Source organism: Cygnus atratus, chromosome 3, assembly GCF_013377495.2.
Source record: "Cygnus atratus isolate AKBS03 ecotype Queensland, Australia chromosome 3, CAtr_DNAZoo_HiC_assembly, whole genome shotgun sequence".
Taxonomy (NCBI): domain Eukaryota; kingdom Metazoa; phylum Chordata; class Aves; order Anseriformes; family Anatidae; genus Cygnus; species Cygnus atratus.
Genome location: NC_066364.1, coordinates 89789600 through 89803593, shown reverse-complemented (window position 1 = coordinate 89803593; position 13994 = coordinate 89789600). Strand labels below are relative to the sequence as shown.

Sequence of the window (13994 nt, the reverse complement as noted above, 5' to 3'; positions counted from 1 at the left end):
TTTCAAGTTGGGAGCTTGCTACTGTTATATAAAGCAAAAGGAAGTTCTACCTACAACGGAGAATAAGGCCAGATCCAGCTCAGGTACGAGAGCATCAGAAACCTTCCCAACCTGTGGTAACGTACTGCACTACAAGAACCAGAAACATTCTTAAAGAAAGGATTTTACAGTAAGCTTCATTAATTAGACTATGATAATGTGTTCACTGCTGAATGAACAAGAACATGAAAACCTGCTAAACAATGACCCAAACTAGTAATATTAGAAACTGAACTGTCAACAATTTGTTAAGTAACCATGAGTCTTACTTTGGCTAGACTCACTCAGCAAAGTTAGTGTCAACGTAAGCAAGTAGTAGACAAGCACTCCAATGGCAGGCACAGAATTAACAGCAGTCACAGCCAACATCGTAAGAATCTGCTGGCGGGTAAAAAAAAAGCAGTCTACACTGAAAAAAGCAATTCAAGGAATCTCTTTCTTTAATTTGGCATAGATATAGGTGGTGGTGGGGTTGTCGCACTTTAAATATCACACACATATGTCATATTAAGCTAATGTTTTGAAGACTCTGGAGGAGTTAACTGCATGACCCCAGAATCAGCCACTGACAGACTTACAGCATGGGCTCTCTGGTACAAAGTAACTTAAAGGAAAACACTCAGGAGCAAAATAAAATACATCCTAAAGTGAATTTCCTAAGAGCACAGTAAAAACAGGACCAGTCACATCAAACTGTCTCTTCCATGTATAAAACACAGATTTTAATTTGAGATATATGCAAGTAGGAAAACTGTACTTAGAACTGAAATCAGTTGGAGTAGCATATCAAAGTCATGTTGACCAATGGAACAGAGTGGAGATGCAACTGATAAGAGCTTAGCTGAACATCAGTGGCTGTGGAGGTGACATGCTTTCAATGAATAAATTAGCCTCCTACCAAGAGAAGCATCTGTAGGGCCAAATGTGCCTCAGGAAGCCTGTTAGCTTTATGCATTCTCAGTAAACTTGCTCCCCTGCCAAGGGGTGCACCATGTTCTTCACAATACAAGGGGGACATCTGAGTAATCCCATCACGTAGTTTGCAGGAAGGGAAGAGGAAAAGAAAAGATTCTTCGCTAAGTTACTGAAGCCTCAGGCAGACATCTCTGAACTAGTAGGCACCAGTGAGATGAGCTGAAGAGGGAAATCCTTCCCTTGATCCAGTAAATCATCTCAAAGGACCATTCATATGTGGGTGGTTAATGAACAAGTGTAAAGAAATTGCTTTTTTTCCTGATGAAATTCTAATATCTCTAGGATACATGGACTTGCAATAACTGTTTAACAGGCTCTTGCAGTTAAGAAAGTTGACTTTGCTCTCATACTCCACTGAATCAGCAGATGCAGTAGCAGTCTGAACTCCTCAATGAGGTGCAATAATTGCGAGTCTGAATGACTGGAATCCATACGGTCATTCAGTTCTTTTAATCTGCTTTGCCCAGCATGCCTCACATTAAGGACTCAAAACCTGCAAATCTTTCCACTCCACTGCAAGTGATTTTTAAGTAACAGGAATAAAGCCAGACAGAAACACCTTATTCAAGGCACAACCAAAGCCCCAGGACATAACAGAAACGTCAAGTTCAAATACATGGTGCACGAGACAGGAACTTGACGGCTCTGATCCTTCTCTATTCACAGTAGAACTGCATTGGTTAAAATAAATAGCTTAACTCCTTTTAAAGCCTTTAATTCAAGGAAACACAAATTCCTAGTCCACAGAGCAGCAGTGTCATTATACTTGCCTAGCTGTGCATATGCAAGTATCATACCCAACAGTATGGACAGTCTATTACTGTATTCTCTAACTCTTCTTCCCTATATATGGAGAGAATATAGCACAATTATCTGCCTCTTGTCCCAGTAGCAGGACCGGGATTTCTAAGAAGAAAGATTATGCCAGCCTGAACACGTGCCTTCTCCTTTCCCCAAACTACGTGACAATAAGAGGTTCAGTGACTGAGGTTAAAATTTCTTAATGTTCAGCTTCTAGACCACCAACCTCTGCAACACATTTGTGTTAGACATAAAGGATATGTTTCTCTATCAGATGCCTAATTCCAGCCTGCAGCATGATTAACACTGAGTGAGAGTTCTTCGTTATACCCTACATCATTACTGAAATAATATTTTTGTCAAGAGACTCTATGCTTTTCCTCCCCTTCTCATCCAGGCTGACCCCACAATGCCTTCCAGAAAAGAAAACAGGAACATTATTCAAATTATAATTTCTGAACCTGAGCTGATCATCAGAAATTATATTTTTATTTGTAAGTCAGATCATTACTTTAAAAACAAGCAACACAAAAACTCTTAAGGGAACAAAATTGAAACCACTGACTGCTCTGACTGAACGTTATATGCTGTAGCTTTCTGCATGCGTGAAAAAAATCTGTTTTAATTGTTTAAACCACCTTATCTCTACTTGATTTTTCACGAGATTTACCAGCTCCCTGGTTTCTTCAAGGTTATGCCAGATGCAGCAACAGCGCCCTCTGTCCAACGCCGAGAAAAAATGCATTTAATGCCTCTGCTTTTCCAGAGCTGCCAATGTATTTAGTTAAATTTAAACATACACATGCAACATTTGCTCAGCAGTCCTTCTGCATCCAGATTTCCACCGATAACGCGTTTTTTAAAAGGATTCTTATCCCTGCCGCACACACCTGACTGCGTTTTAGAAGCGTTTAACACGACATTTGCTTTTACTTTGGAAAAGTAAATGACAAGTCCCTTCAAGCTTCGTGAAAGTGTTTCTTTCAAATCTCCCTCTTTAATCACCTCCACGAGAAAAGCCAATTGCGACTCTTCCCAGCTTTCTTCCCCCCCGTGCAAAAAACATTTGCCGGTTTCCCCTTCCCCACTCCTGCAGCAAAGCGTCAATGCGAAAAGAGGATTGCAAACCAGGAGAGCAAACAGTGACAAATGCTCAAAGATTTTTTTACACTTTTGTTTTGCCTCCATGTTTTCCCAGCTGCTCCGCTCAGAAGTCGATTAAAAAAAAAAAAAAAAAAAAAAAGCGGCCTGCAAAAAGCATTACAAATGAAGAGACTGGAAAACTGCAGCCCGGAGAGGAGGATGTGACTTGCGTTTGACTTACCGATTTCATCCAGCTGTGGATTTTCCTGCTCGCTTTTTACAGCCGCTGAGCTCAGCGCTCAGGCACGTCCATCCCGCGTCCGGGAGCCAGGCGGGAGCGCTCAGCTCCCCGCCGCTGGATGCTGCTGAGGGAGCGAGCGGGGCCGCGGCGGCGGCCGCTGCTGCGTGCGCTCGCTCGGACCCAGCCCGGGAGGAACTGCTCCCCGGAGCCGGAGCCAGCCCCGAGCCGGCCCCAGCCCCGCTGCAGGGCTGCGGGAGGCAGGAGGCTGGGCCTGCCCCTGCTACCGCGCTGCGCCTTCTTAAAGGGGCCCGCTCCGCACGGCAGCGGCGCGCCCGGGGCGGCAGCCTCGCAGCTCCCGGAGAAGGCTTCTGGGCGCTGCCGTGTGGCCGTGGCCCACCTGGTTGCTTCCCTCTTCCCATCCCCAGCACAAAGTCAGCCCTCAGGAGTTCGATGCCTCCACTCCCACTCTGCACACCCCCGGCCATTGGCGACATCCCCACATTTGATCCCTAAGGGATTTTATCCCCTGTAGTGGAGAGGATGCAGCTTGACTATTAAAGCCCTACTTTCCCACTTTTTCCTTCTCGGTCATGCTTCGGAAAGCTTTAAGGCAGTGTAACCCGCTGCTTCCAGCCTCATTTCTGCTTTCCGACTTCGCTTTCAGCCGCACCTGACATTAACAGCTAGATTAATACGGGGGATTTGTCTGCCCATGTGTGCTGCTGTCTGCAGTGGGAGAAGCCGCATTCTCTGTGAGACAGGAACGCTGAAGTTCAGAGACAGTAACACCATCTGCAAAATCTCTCTCTGTAACCCGTGGAAATATATGGTTTGCTCTCCGTATGCGTAAGTCGTTTGTTTTCATTACAATAACCGAGCTCTCATGCTGACAACACACATCAACACACAGCGCAAGGCGAAGTCATATACATACAAATACATACGGTTGTAATGGTGCAACTGGAGAAAGCAAAGTTACCTGGAAAAGTCCCCCTTCAGGTCAGCAGGCCAAACCAAACGAGATGAAGCCGAATCACCCCTGTCCTGCCCCCTCTGCCCTCACATTCACCAAGCACAGAAAGCACATGAGAGGCACATACTGGATATAACAAACCAACGTGATGCCTTTCTGTTCTTTGACCCTATGGTGAAAGGAGGTGGTTGCTAAACAAAGGGAGAATCCAGCCTTTTCAGTGCCAATGGTCCCTCACAAACAGGCTCAGTAGGTATCCGCTAACTACTGGCACGTATACCTTCTGCCCTGTAAGCAAAGCAGCCGCTTAGCCACGCTGCTAAATTATAATCTTCAGCATTAATAACCTTGTATTAAACCACAGGGACCCATCAGCGTTCCTCTAGCATGAGCTGTGCTATGCTCCTGCCTTTCTCAGCATAAAGCCTGGGAAAGTTTTACATAATTTACACATGCAAATCACATGTGATGCACAGCAGATAAGATCTGATGACTGTCAGAGCCCCCTTCCACTCACATTTCCATTGGTCTATTAATCCTCAGTTTGCACTCTCAGCTCTGCCCACTGCTTCCTTCGTCCTATCCTCCAAGTCCTGCCCCTGCACTCCTCTTCCCCCTTCTGTATGCTGTGGGTTCTTTTGTAGAGAGGTGGAGACCTTCTCCCTTCCCTTGCCAGTGCTGTCTATCTGGCTTTGTCTCCCCTTTTTCCCCCTACCCCCTCAGTTTCTCGTTGGAAGAGGAAAGAAGAGCTGAGAGGAGAGGCAGAACTGATTCCTTCTCTTGCTGTCCCCGTGTCATCCCCTTCAAACAGCCAAGGACCTGGAGCCAGAGAGCTGTACCCAGCTGGAAACGAACCTGCAGCAGCAGGCCAAGGGACAAAGGCTAGGCGGGTTCATGTTACCAGCAGAACCTCACTTAGAGTACTCTGCCATTTATTATGATACAGCGCAGCAAGATAAACGGCCTTTGTCTTGATCATTAGTTAAAAGTTAACAAAACACTCATCTTTAAGGCAGAGCTCATGCTCCAGTTGATATTTCAGCTATGGTTAGGCCGATATGTTCAAAACAGCTAGGCAGTCTGCCTACAAGAAGGCAGAGTTAGCCGCTGCAGCAGATGGGGATCTGAACGGCAAAAAAATGATGATGGAGAGAAACTGGGCCTTGGGGGGAGTGAAAGCGGTGCTCCATCACTCTGCACACACGAAACAGGAACGTGCAAAACACCAGAAAGCGCCCAGCAGGAAACAGGCGTGTGCCATTGGACTAGAATGATCGAACCACTATAAATGTTAAGATAAATTAAGAATATCTGCTGTTCCTTACATATGTTGTTCCTTAGAGTCCTTATAAACCCATGCGAAAGCCATCCTCCCTCTCTCACCGCAGCATCTGGATGTTCCATTGACAGAGCATTGTCTAATGGTTACAGCACAACTCCTGGTTTCTATTACTGGCTGCAGGAGAAACGTGTGGTATATTAAATAAAATAAAGGACACAGCATTCAGATCCTGCTGCATGCTTCAATATTCGGTCAGAAGTACATTCAACTAGATAAATCATTGATCCTTTCTGTGACCGCTTCCCCAAAACAGAAAAGTACATTAAACTGGGGTGTTATATAATTCAGTACTTGTATTAATAACAGCCCAGGATGAAGGCTCCTGGAGAAGCCAGCTTTTTTATCACTACAGACTTAACTGCAGATACCTCAGTGAAAGCTGAAGAGTGTTGCAGTTTGCAAAAATGTTTGATTCTGCAGAGTAATCCCCTTGCACAAGAGGTGACCTTCAATAGGAAGTATTTTGGCGCGTTCAGCTTGTAGGGGACAAATTCAGAAGCTACCAGGCAAGAAAATTGTTGCTCTTTCTGAGCAGCATATGACATAAGTTCTACGTCCCAGGACTGCACAAATGTACTTACACAGGCAGTTCCTCTAGAATTTAGAAATAAATCCATCAAAGCATTTTTAGGCTCTGACCATCAAAGTGAAAAACAAAAGCTATAGTATTATCCGTACAGAGTGACAGACTCCATGGATGAAGCCCACAAAGTCCTGGCCCCACTGACAACACCAAACCAAAGACTTCCCCCCGTTTTCTTACTTTCTCATGCCTTTTTTTTTTTTTAATTGCTCCCATGTGTGAAAAATAACAGTCCCAAACTGCAGATATTCAGCCCTCAAAACTCACATCTAATTACTCTGAACTGGAAGAAGCAAATGTGTCAAACATTTATATAGATTTAAACAGAGCCCTTTGGGGGCCCTGAAAGGAACGAAAAGACAAGGGTAAAGGGACATCCAAAACAAAAGAGATGATGTGCTGCTCAAAAACAGATTCCTCGTAGAATGCAGAAGCAAAAGCTACTGTAAGATGTTGCTCCACCTCTGGAGATCTAAATTGTTTGTCTGATTCATTGTTAACACAAAAGGACACGGGTATATTAATCTAACAACAACAGTGCCCATTGTGAGCGCAGACCCAGTGCCAGGCTGCCTGTTCCATCTGACAATGAGATTAAACACCGTGGCTCTGTGAGCTCGGCTGCCTTCCATGCCTGACACCACCACCCAGTGCAGATACAGGGTCAAAGGCTGCTTCTGCTCAGTCACCACAGGCTACAGAATTAGTAGGGTTTTCACACCCTCCCTACAGAAGTTGTTTCTGCATGTCTCCCAGTCTCTGAAATGACACACAATATTTTGCACATCTCTTGAGTGTGCCATGCAGGGTAAATTTATTATTTTTATTTACTATTAGCTTTTATTTATTTATTTTTATTAGTAGCACGCAGTGACATAGGATGTAGCATGGGTGACAGGACACCGCTACCCTTATCTCAGAACCACAGAAAACTGTCCCCTACCTCTGAGGGGCTGAAATGAGGAGTATACAGTCAGTACAATACAGACATGCATACACATTCTTTTAGATAATATAATTCTTCCAAAATTCTTCTAAAACTCTTTTTATCTTTGGGTTCAAACCAGACCATCAGATTTGAGGATTAGATTCCACACCTACTGACTTTCTGACGACTGAGGATGGGGGGTATACATACACAATTCTAGCATATATAAATTTCAGATAAGAGCTTTTGAACCCTAACCCACATTATTGTGTTAATCCAGAAGTTTGAGAACATGCTTTGAACTTTAAAAAAAAAGTAGGGATCTGGACAATGCTCATCTGAAATAATAGTCATTATTTATTGAAAATTAAAAATAATAAATGCATGAGATTGTATTCCACCTGATTAATCACAATGTGTACATACATGTGTGTATGTGTAAATTTACATGTGCATGCATGTAGATGTTTGAGTGAAACTGTGACAGAGCCTATTGCTATTTAAGTTAGCTTGCATCTGATGCATTGTATTCCTGACACTGTGTAAAATTATTTTTTCCTTGTATTCATTTTATTTCCTTTCACTTGTGTGCATATTCATTTATTTCCTTTTATCTATGTCCATGGATTTGTTTAGCTGCATGGCAGGGAGGGACTCAAGAGCTGGTTTTAAGTTTTGCAAGCATTTACGGAATGTCTGATATTGTATTGACCATCACTGAATTAGCAATGATCGAGATCAACGTGTCTTGTCCCAAACAAGAATAGACATTAAAACAGTCAGAAACAGAGGCATTCTCTAGCTATGAATACACAGACCTTCAAAAAAAAATCAAAGCAAAGTCTATGTGAAGGAACTAGAAGCTGGAAATGTACATGATACAAAAAATCAGTGAAGTGTCAAAAGTTGGGAAAGGCAAAGGGAAAGGCCAAGGATATTTCCACTTTTTAATTTGTGACAGGATTTAGGCCAGATCTCTATCTCTGGTTGACTTCTGGCTAGCACAAGACCAGAGTAGAAGTAATGGCTGTTTTTAAATTGGCCTGCTGTCTTTGCAGTCTATAACTGATCAAGGTAATTAAGACTGATGCCAGCTTAGAACAGTCTTGGATTCTGTAAAGGACTCGTGGCTCTTGAAACAGCTGTTTAGCAGACAAGGAGCTCCAGCTAACTATCCTTTTCTTTACACTACTGGTGATGGAGCTACCACACTGCTCATATTCAGCCTAGGAAACTCTCTCCTTTCAAAAGCGACTTCAAGGTTGCCAGTTCTTCATGCTTCTAAGAGCTTTATAGCACCTCAGAGGAAGTAAGCAGCTGGAGGAACAAGTCCTGGCTCCACCTGTGATGCCAGGCAGGGAACAACATTTGCTTATTGTGTATTCTTCGCAGAAGAGCAAGAGGGATTATTAGTTATGGCCAGTGTGGCTTGCTAAACTTAGATTACTCATATCCTCTGAAGTTTACATGCAAACTAATTGGCAGCAACTGATCCCTTAGTAAGAAGCTGAAATCAATTAGGAAGCCAGCTGACCTTAATACAGCAATTAATTACAAATGACATTTAGTCTCAGTACTCTATGGCCAAGCTCTTTATTCTGGCTTTTGAGGCTTTGGCTGTTTTTTCTTTTTCCTCTGTTGCACCACGGCTAACCCACCCTGATTTTCCTGGACATAACTTCCATCACATAGAAGCTGCCCTAATTTGTGACACACACTTTCCTGGAGAATACTTGGCTTTCTTTACAGGAATTCCTGTATGTTTAGGAGTCCTGGAAATGGGACAAAGTTCCTACGGAAATGTGGCTCCTCACTTTTCGGCAAAGGATGCTGAGTTGCTCTCTTGGAAACCTCCTTGACTGTAATGGGTGAGGACTGTGGAGAAGAAAGGTGTAAGCCATCTTTGTTGGACTTGGCAAGACAGTGAAGCTTGCTGGGAATGCAGAGCACCTATGCTCTAGTGGGGTGCTGAATGGTATGTGTGTGATTACCAGCAAGATTGAGTTGCTCTGGAGACAAAAAATACATTTCTTTCTCTGTGAAGCAGTTGACTGGGATATGAAGACGGACACACCCAGGTTTTGCAAGGTTTAATTCCATCAGTGGCAGCTTGAGCCAGAAGATTTGGTATATGCCAAGAAAGCAGCATATATTTAACTAGGTACAGGCCCTGATTCTTTGTAAGAGGTACATACACATATACTGGGCTCCTAAAAGCACTCTTTGTTCCTGAACCACTGCACATGCCAGAAAATAAACTGGTCACCTCAAGGGATGCAGCTAATCAAGAATTAACTAGTTTTCCACAAGATTTCAAAGACGTAAAATGCTAATGTTTTAATATTATGTGGCGTAAACATGTTCCTCTTCAATACATATTCATATACATCTAGGAAAATAAAGCTGTGAGCAAAACATCATACTTTGTATTAGGCAACAGAATCTGAAGTTTAGCATTTGTATTTTTTTCTGTCAGCTGTCTGTAAAGTTCTAACATCTGGGTTCTCCCCATTTAAGATACCGACAGAAGGGCAGGGTTATGCTTCTGGAGACAACTGCAGAAGACTTACTGCTCAATTCAGCAGAAGTATGATTGAGCTTGAGCCCTGACAACTGATTCACCACTTCCCTACTACTTGATATACTCCTTTACATCCGCTGAAGCACGCACCATCAGCCACAACTTCACAGTATTTCGGATCCTGTACAGTGGAAATATTATGTGAAAGAGAGGTTTCACACTATTTTTTTCTCTGTGATTGCTGCAAGCACTATGAAAGAAACAGAAAGGATGCTGAAAATGATGAGGTGTTAGGTGTAATCAGACTTGGCGCACAAATTGAATACACAAGCTCTTAATAGACTGAAGCCCTGGAGGATTCTAAATTGCACTCAGGAGGAAGATGCTGACACTAAGTTTTCTTCTAATTGGTGGCCATTCTAGAAGAACAGAGGAGTGAAAAAGAAAGGAAAGAGGAAAATTAGAGCATAAAATCAAGAACATTACTAAATTACCATTTCCAATGTGCTTATTTACAAGACTTAAAAGAGAGTTAACTTACAAGAAACACCTCCAGTTTAGACTGTAATTCTAATCAAAACCAAGTTATTATGTTGTCCCTCAAACTGAGTGACAGCACGACTAACACTTGTAGCATAGCCTGGATCCAAGTTCTGTTCTATTTTATTTAAATGATGACATGGTAAAGAGAACAGAAGGGGTAGGAACTTACAATTTCGATGACATTAGGAATTATATTGCTTCTAAACACACCTGGCTTATATATAATTAGGGACAGTAAGTGTTTGCTGTAACCTTGCTCTGTGTTGAAGACCACCTTGCAATCAGTGGAAGATTCCTCTTGCCTGGTGAACGTAGGTAACATCATGAAAGCTTAACAGAACAAAAAGTGATAGCTAAAATCCCATTCCCAGTATTTTTAGGATTTCCACTCCCATGCCCATCCTGTAAATCACAACTAACCTGGATGATCTGTGTAGTTTTTGATTTGTTCTTCTCTCTCTCTGTATAGTACTCTGTGTTCAGTTCAAGGCCTCGTCATGTAGGAAAAGTTCACCTTCAGATGACTTAGTACAGCTGCTGTGACAGTAGAGATGGTCTTCTGGAGAAACAATTGCAAATAGTTTGTCAGCTTTCTGTCGATATAAAAGACATCTACAATGTTTCAGTGACTTTCAAAAGAAATTATAGAAGAAATGTGTACAGAAGTTCCAGTACGGCCTCTGTTAACTTCAGTACAGTGTTGGTCTTCCAGTGTTTTGGTGGAATCACTTTGTCTGAAACCAGAGTGATTGATATGTACATGCTTGACATAAGAAGATGCAGGCAGTGGGTACTATTTGTGCATGTAAAAATAAGAAAGCACTTTAAATGCTTCTTTGCTGAAGTACTCAACACCACACAGAGTACACTGTAGAATCAAAGCTAGTATGACTACCTCACATGTACCTTTGTATCTTCAACATCGACTGCATCTGCATTGTAGCAAAACTGACAATCGGTTACTCAATCCTTAACTTTGAGTATGGGGAAATGATCATAAGCGATCATTGTTAGAAAAAAAAAAATTGTCCTTGCAGTTTGAATAACATATACAAAGATGGTTTTCAGCTGATAGAGCCAATGGCTCTGAATTCTTTGTATCAGTTGCTCTAGAGAAATGACTTCCAACAATTAGAAGACCTGTTACGAATTATTTACTTTTATCAGTCAGCTAATTTTCTTATTTTATTTATTTATGTATTATTAAAGCCAAATGATTATGCTCCAAGACATTCCACAATTGCTGCTGTACTGTCATTTTAGGAAATGCCATTAAAGTGACCTTCTCTTTGTTTGCTTCCCATGCCATTTAATTAAGCTGTTTTAAGAGAAACATCACTAAAATCATCAGTTCTTCTGTGGGTGCCTTAAGATTATTCATAGAAACTGTAGTCTTTGGGGGATAACAGAAACACAGGGCCTTGTTTTCACTTCACTAACCCCGTTTTCCACTGAAGTAACGACATCAGTTTTAACACAGATTCATCAACATGGGGCCAACTCAGGACTTATTTGTTTATCTATTTATTTTCTTTGAGAACTTGATACTGATGAAAGATGACACATTAGAAACTCGAGAGTGAAGTCCTCTACTCAACCTCTGATTATATATAATACAGGAAGCAAATCTATATGACCTCCAGAAACCTTTCACCACAGTTCCTCATTTTTGCCCTGAAATAACTTATTTTAAGAGGACATAGGACAGCTCATCCCAAATAGTACTTGGTCCTGCTAATAAGTGCCACCTGTGATCACAGTTACTGAGTTGTTTTGACTCAGTCACAAGAAAAAAACAAGTAAGTTATCACAGATTCACAGAACAGCTGAGGTTGTAAGAGACCTTTGGCAATCATCTACTCCAAAGCCGCTGCTCAAAGGAGGGGCAACAAAAGCAGGTTGCTTAGGGCACCATCCCATCAGGTTTTGATGATCTCCATGTATGGTGCCTCCACAACCTCTCTGCCTGTTCCAGTATTCAATCAGCCTCACTGTAGAAGAGTGTTGTTTTTATTTGTATTGTTTTGTTTTTAATGTTTGAATGGAATTTCCTGTGTTTCAATTAGTGCCCATTAACTCCTGCCCTGTCTCCGGGCACCACTGAGAAGCATCTCATTACATCTTCTTTACTTCTCCCCATCAGCTATTTATATACATGGATAAGACCTCCTTAAGCCTTTTCTTCTCCAGGATAAACAGCCTCATGTCTCCCAGCTTCTCCTGGTATGTCAGATGCTCCAGCCTCTTAATCATCTTCACAGCCCATTGTTGGACTCTCTCTGGTATGTCCAGGTCTCTCTGCTGAAGGTTATCTCCACTCATTCCTTGTATTAATACTTTATGACTCAGTCTATCCTGATATTCCCTAAAGAGCTACCCTTAGCCACACGATTCACACGGCATTATATCTTCTCATCCCTGAGTCTGAAAGTAGGGTAGCTTACCCTATGACACCTGCAATTGTAACAATTTTCCATTCTGATCCACTGAAACTGAATTTGAACAGCTGACCACATTTGTTTTGCTACAAGTAGCAATTAGAAGCTTATTTATCAAGCAGACCTGCTTATTTCTACAGCATTGTTGTTGATCGTGCTGTTTGATTCTGCATTTGTACCTTTGCATCTGTCAGTGCCACAGGATCTCACTATCCAACCACATGATCTTTACACAGTTTTCAAAAGCCTTCTGTGCACATTTTAGCCGTGTCAGCATGTGGCCACATAACTAAATCCTATCCTGAGTTGTGACAGTGTTTCTACAATACCTGTTGTCACCTAAAAGAAGTGAGCAAGGGAAACATGAATAAATACATGACTCAACAAAGTAAAGTGGCAGAAATTAAAACCTTTGATAATACCAAGTAAGCACACAGCTTTTTTACTGGGATAAGTTGAGCAACTCACTCGTGGCTCATCCACTTATGAATAATGCGGTCATCCTAAACACACAGAAATAAAAACTTTATAGCATCTTACAGCTGTGTTCATTCATTCATTCACTCACTCTTTCTTTGTCTCACAGCTCTATAAAACCCATTCCTCATCTCAACAAAGAGAGTCAAAATACTCTGTTTAGATTTTCAGCCAGTGGTACAGCCACTGGTATTTCTATTAATTAATCTGGATGGCTGGAAAAATACAACAATTTTCTTTTTTCTTAAGCCACTCAATCCATAATAAGACATCTCATTTGAGACCACAACTCTGTAGGAGGAGGCTAGATTTAATGCAAGGGAGACGGAAACTGATGCCAAGATTCTCTATCCACTTCTCCCCTTGACTCCCTCATGCTGTTGAAAAAATTACATGGGGATATGGGGTAATTTTTCAACAAGGCAGGAAGAGTTTGCCTTGGAAAGTGTGTTGGTATTTGTTCATCCCCAGCTGAATTGTGTAGTGAATTTGAGAAATGATGATTCTGGATGTGTCACTGCAAGAGAAAACTCGGCAGTAAAGTGCAGCCTCTTTGACTAGTCTTCACTAACTTCAACATTTTTCCATGCATCTGAGCAGTCAGAGGAATAGATAAACCTTAAATTAAGATATTTTTTTTGTTGCCACATCCAAATCATCAAGCTAGTCCTCCACCTTTTCTTCTGCTGCAGTGCCAGCATAACGGGTCAATATTCCCTTCCTGTGAGGGGTAGCAAAAAATTTATCTTCAGATGCCCAATCTGCTCCCCAGTGCTGTTCCAGGAGTACAAGCATATTCCAAAAAGCTTCCCTCTTTCAGCTTTCACTATTGCTATGGCTTCTGGAAAACAGATGTACTGTAGACCTAGATATATTTTATCACTTATGTGCAAATGATTTTTTTTTTTCTGGTTAGAGCGCCAATGCAACAAAACTCCCAGTTCTACAACATACACCTAGTACCTTATACAGCCTTCTATCCATCCTGCCCTTCAAGTTAAGTCTAATAAATGAGTGTTCAAAGCTGGAGAAAAGGCATGAAGGGCATTC

General features: G+C 42.0%; 1 protein-coding gene across 10 annotated transcripts in view; it reads right to left on the bottom strand.

Moving 5' to 3' along the window:
- DAAM2 (dishevelled associated activator of morphogenesis 2) overlaps positions 1 to 13994 on the bottom strand; it is a 209423-nt gene that overhangs the window by 170539 nt on the left and 24890 nt on the right. For 5 of the 10 annotated variants that reach the window (XM_035557155.2, XM_035557129.2, XM_035557139.2 and 2 more), the window contains exon 2: positions 10450 to 10588. The exons of 1 other annotated variant lie outside the window; for it this stretch is intronic. The gene's annotated coding sequence lies outside the window, so the exon portion shown is untranslated. Of the gene's footprint in view, positions 1 to 3139; positions 3514 to 10281; positions 10360 to 10449; positions 10589 to 13994 lie in introns of those variants that run through there. 4 more of the 10 variants (XM_035557169.2, XM_035557194.2, XM_050709543.1 and 1 more) reach the window with 3 other exon arrangements.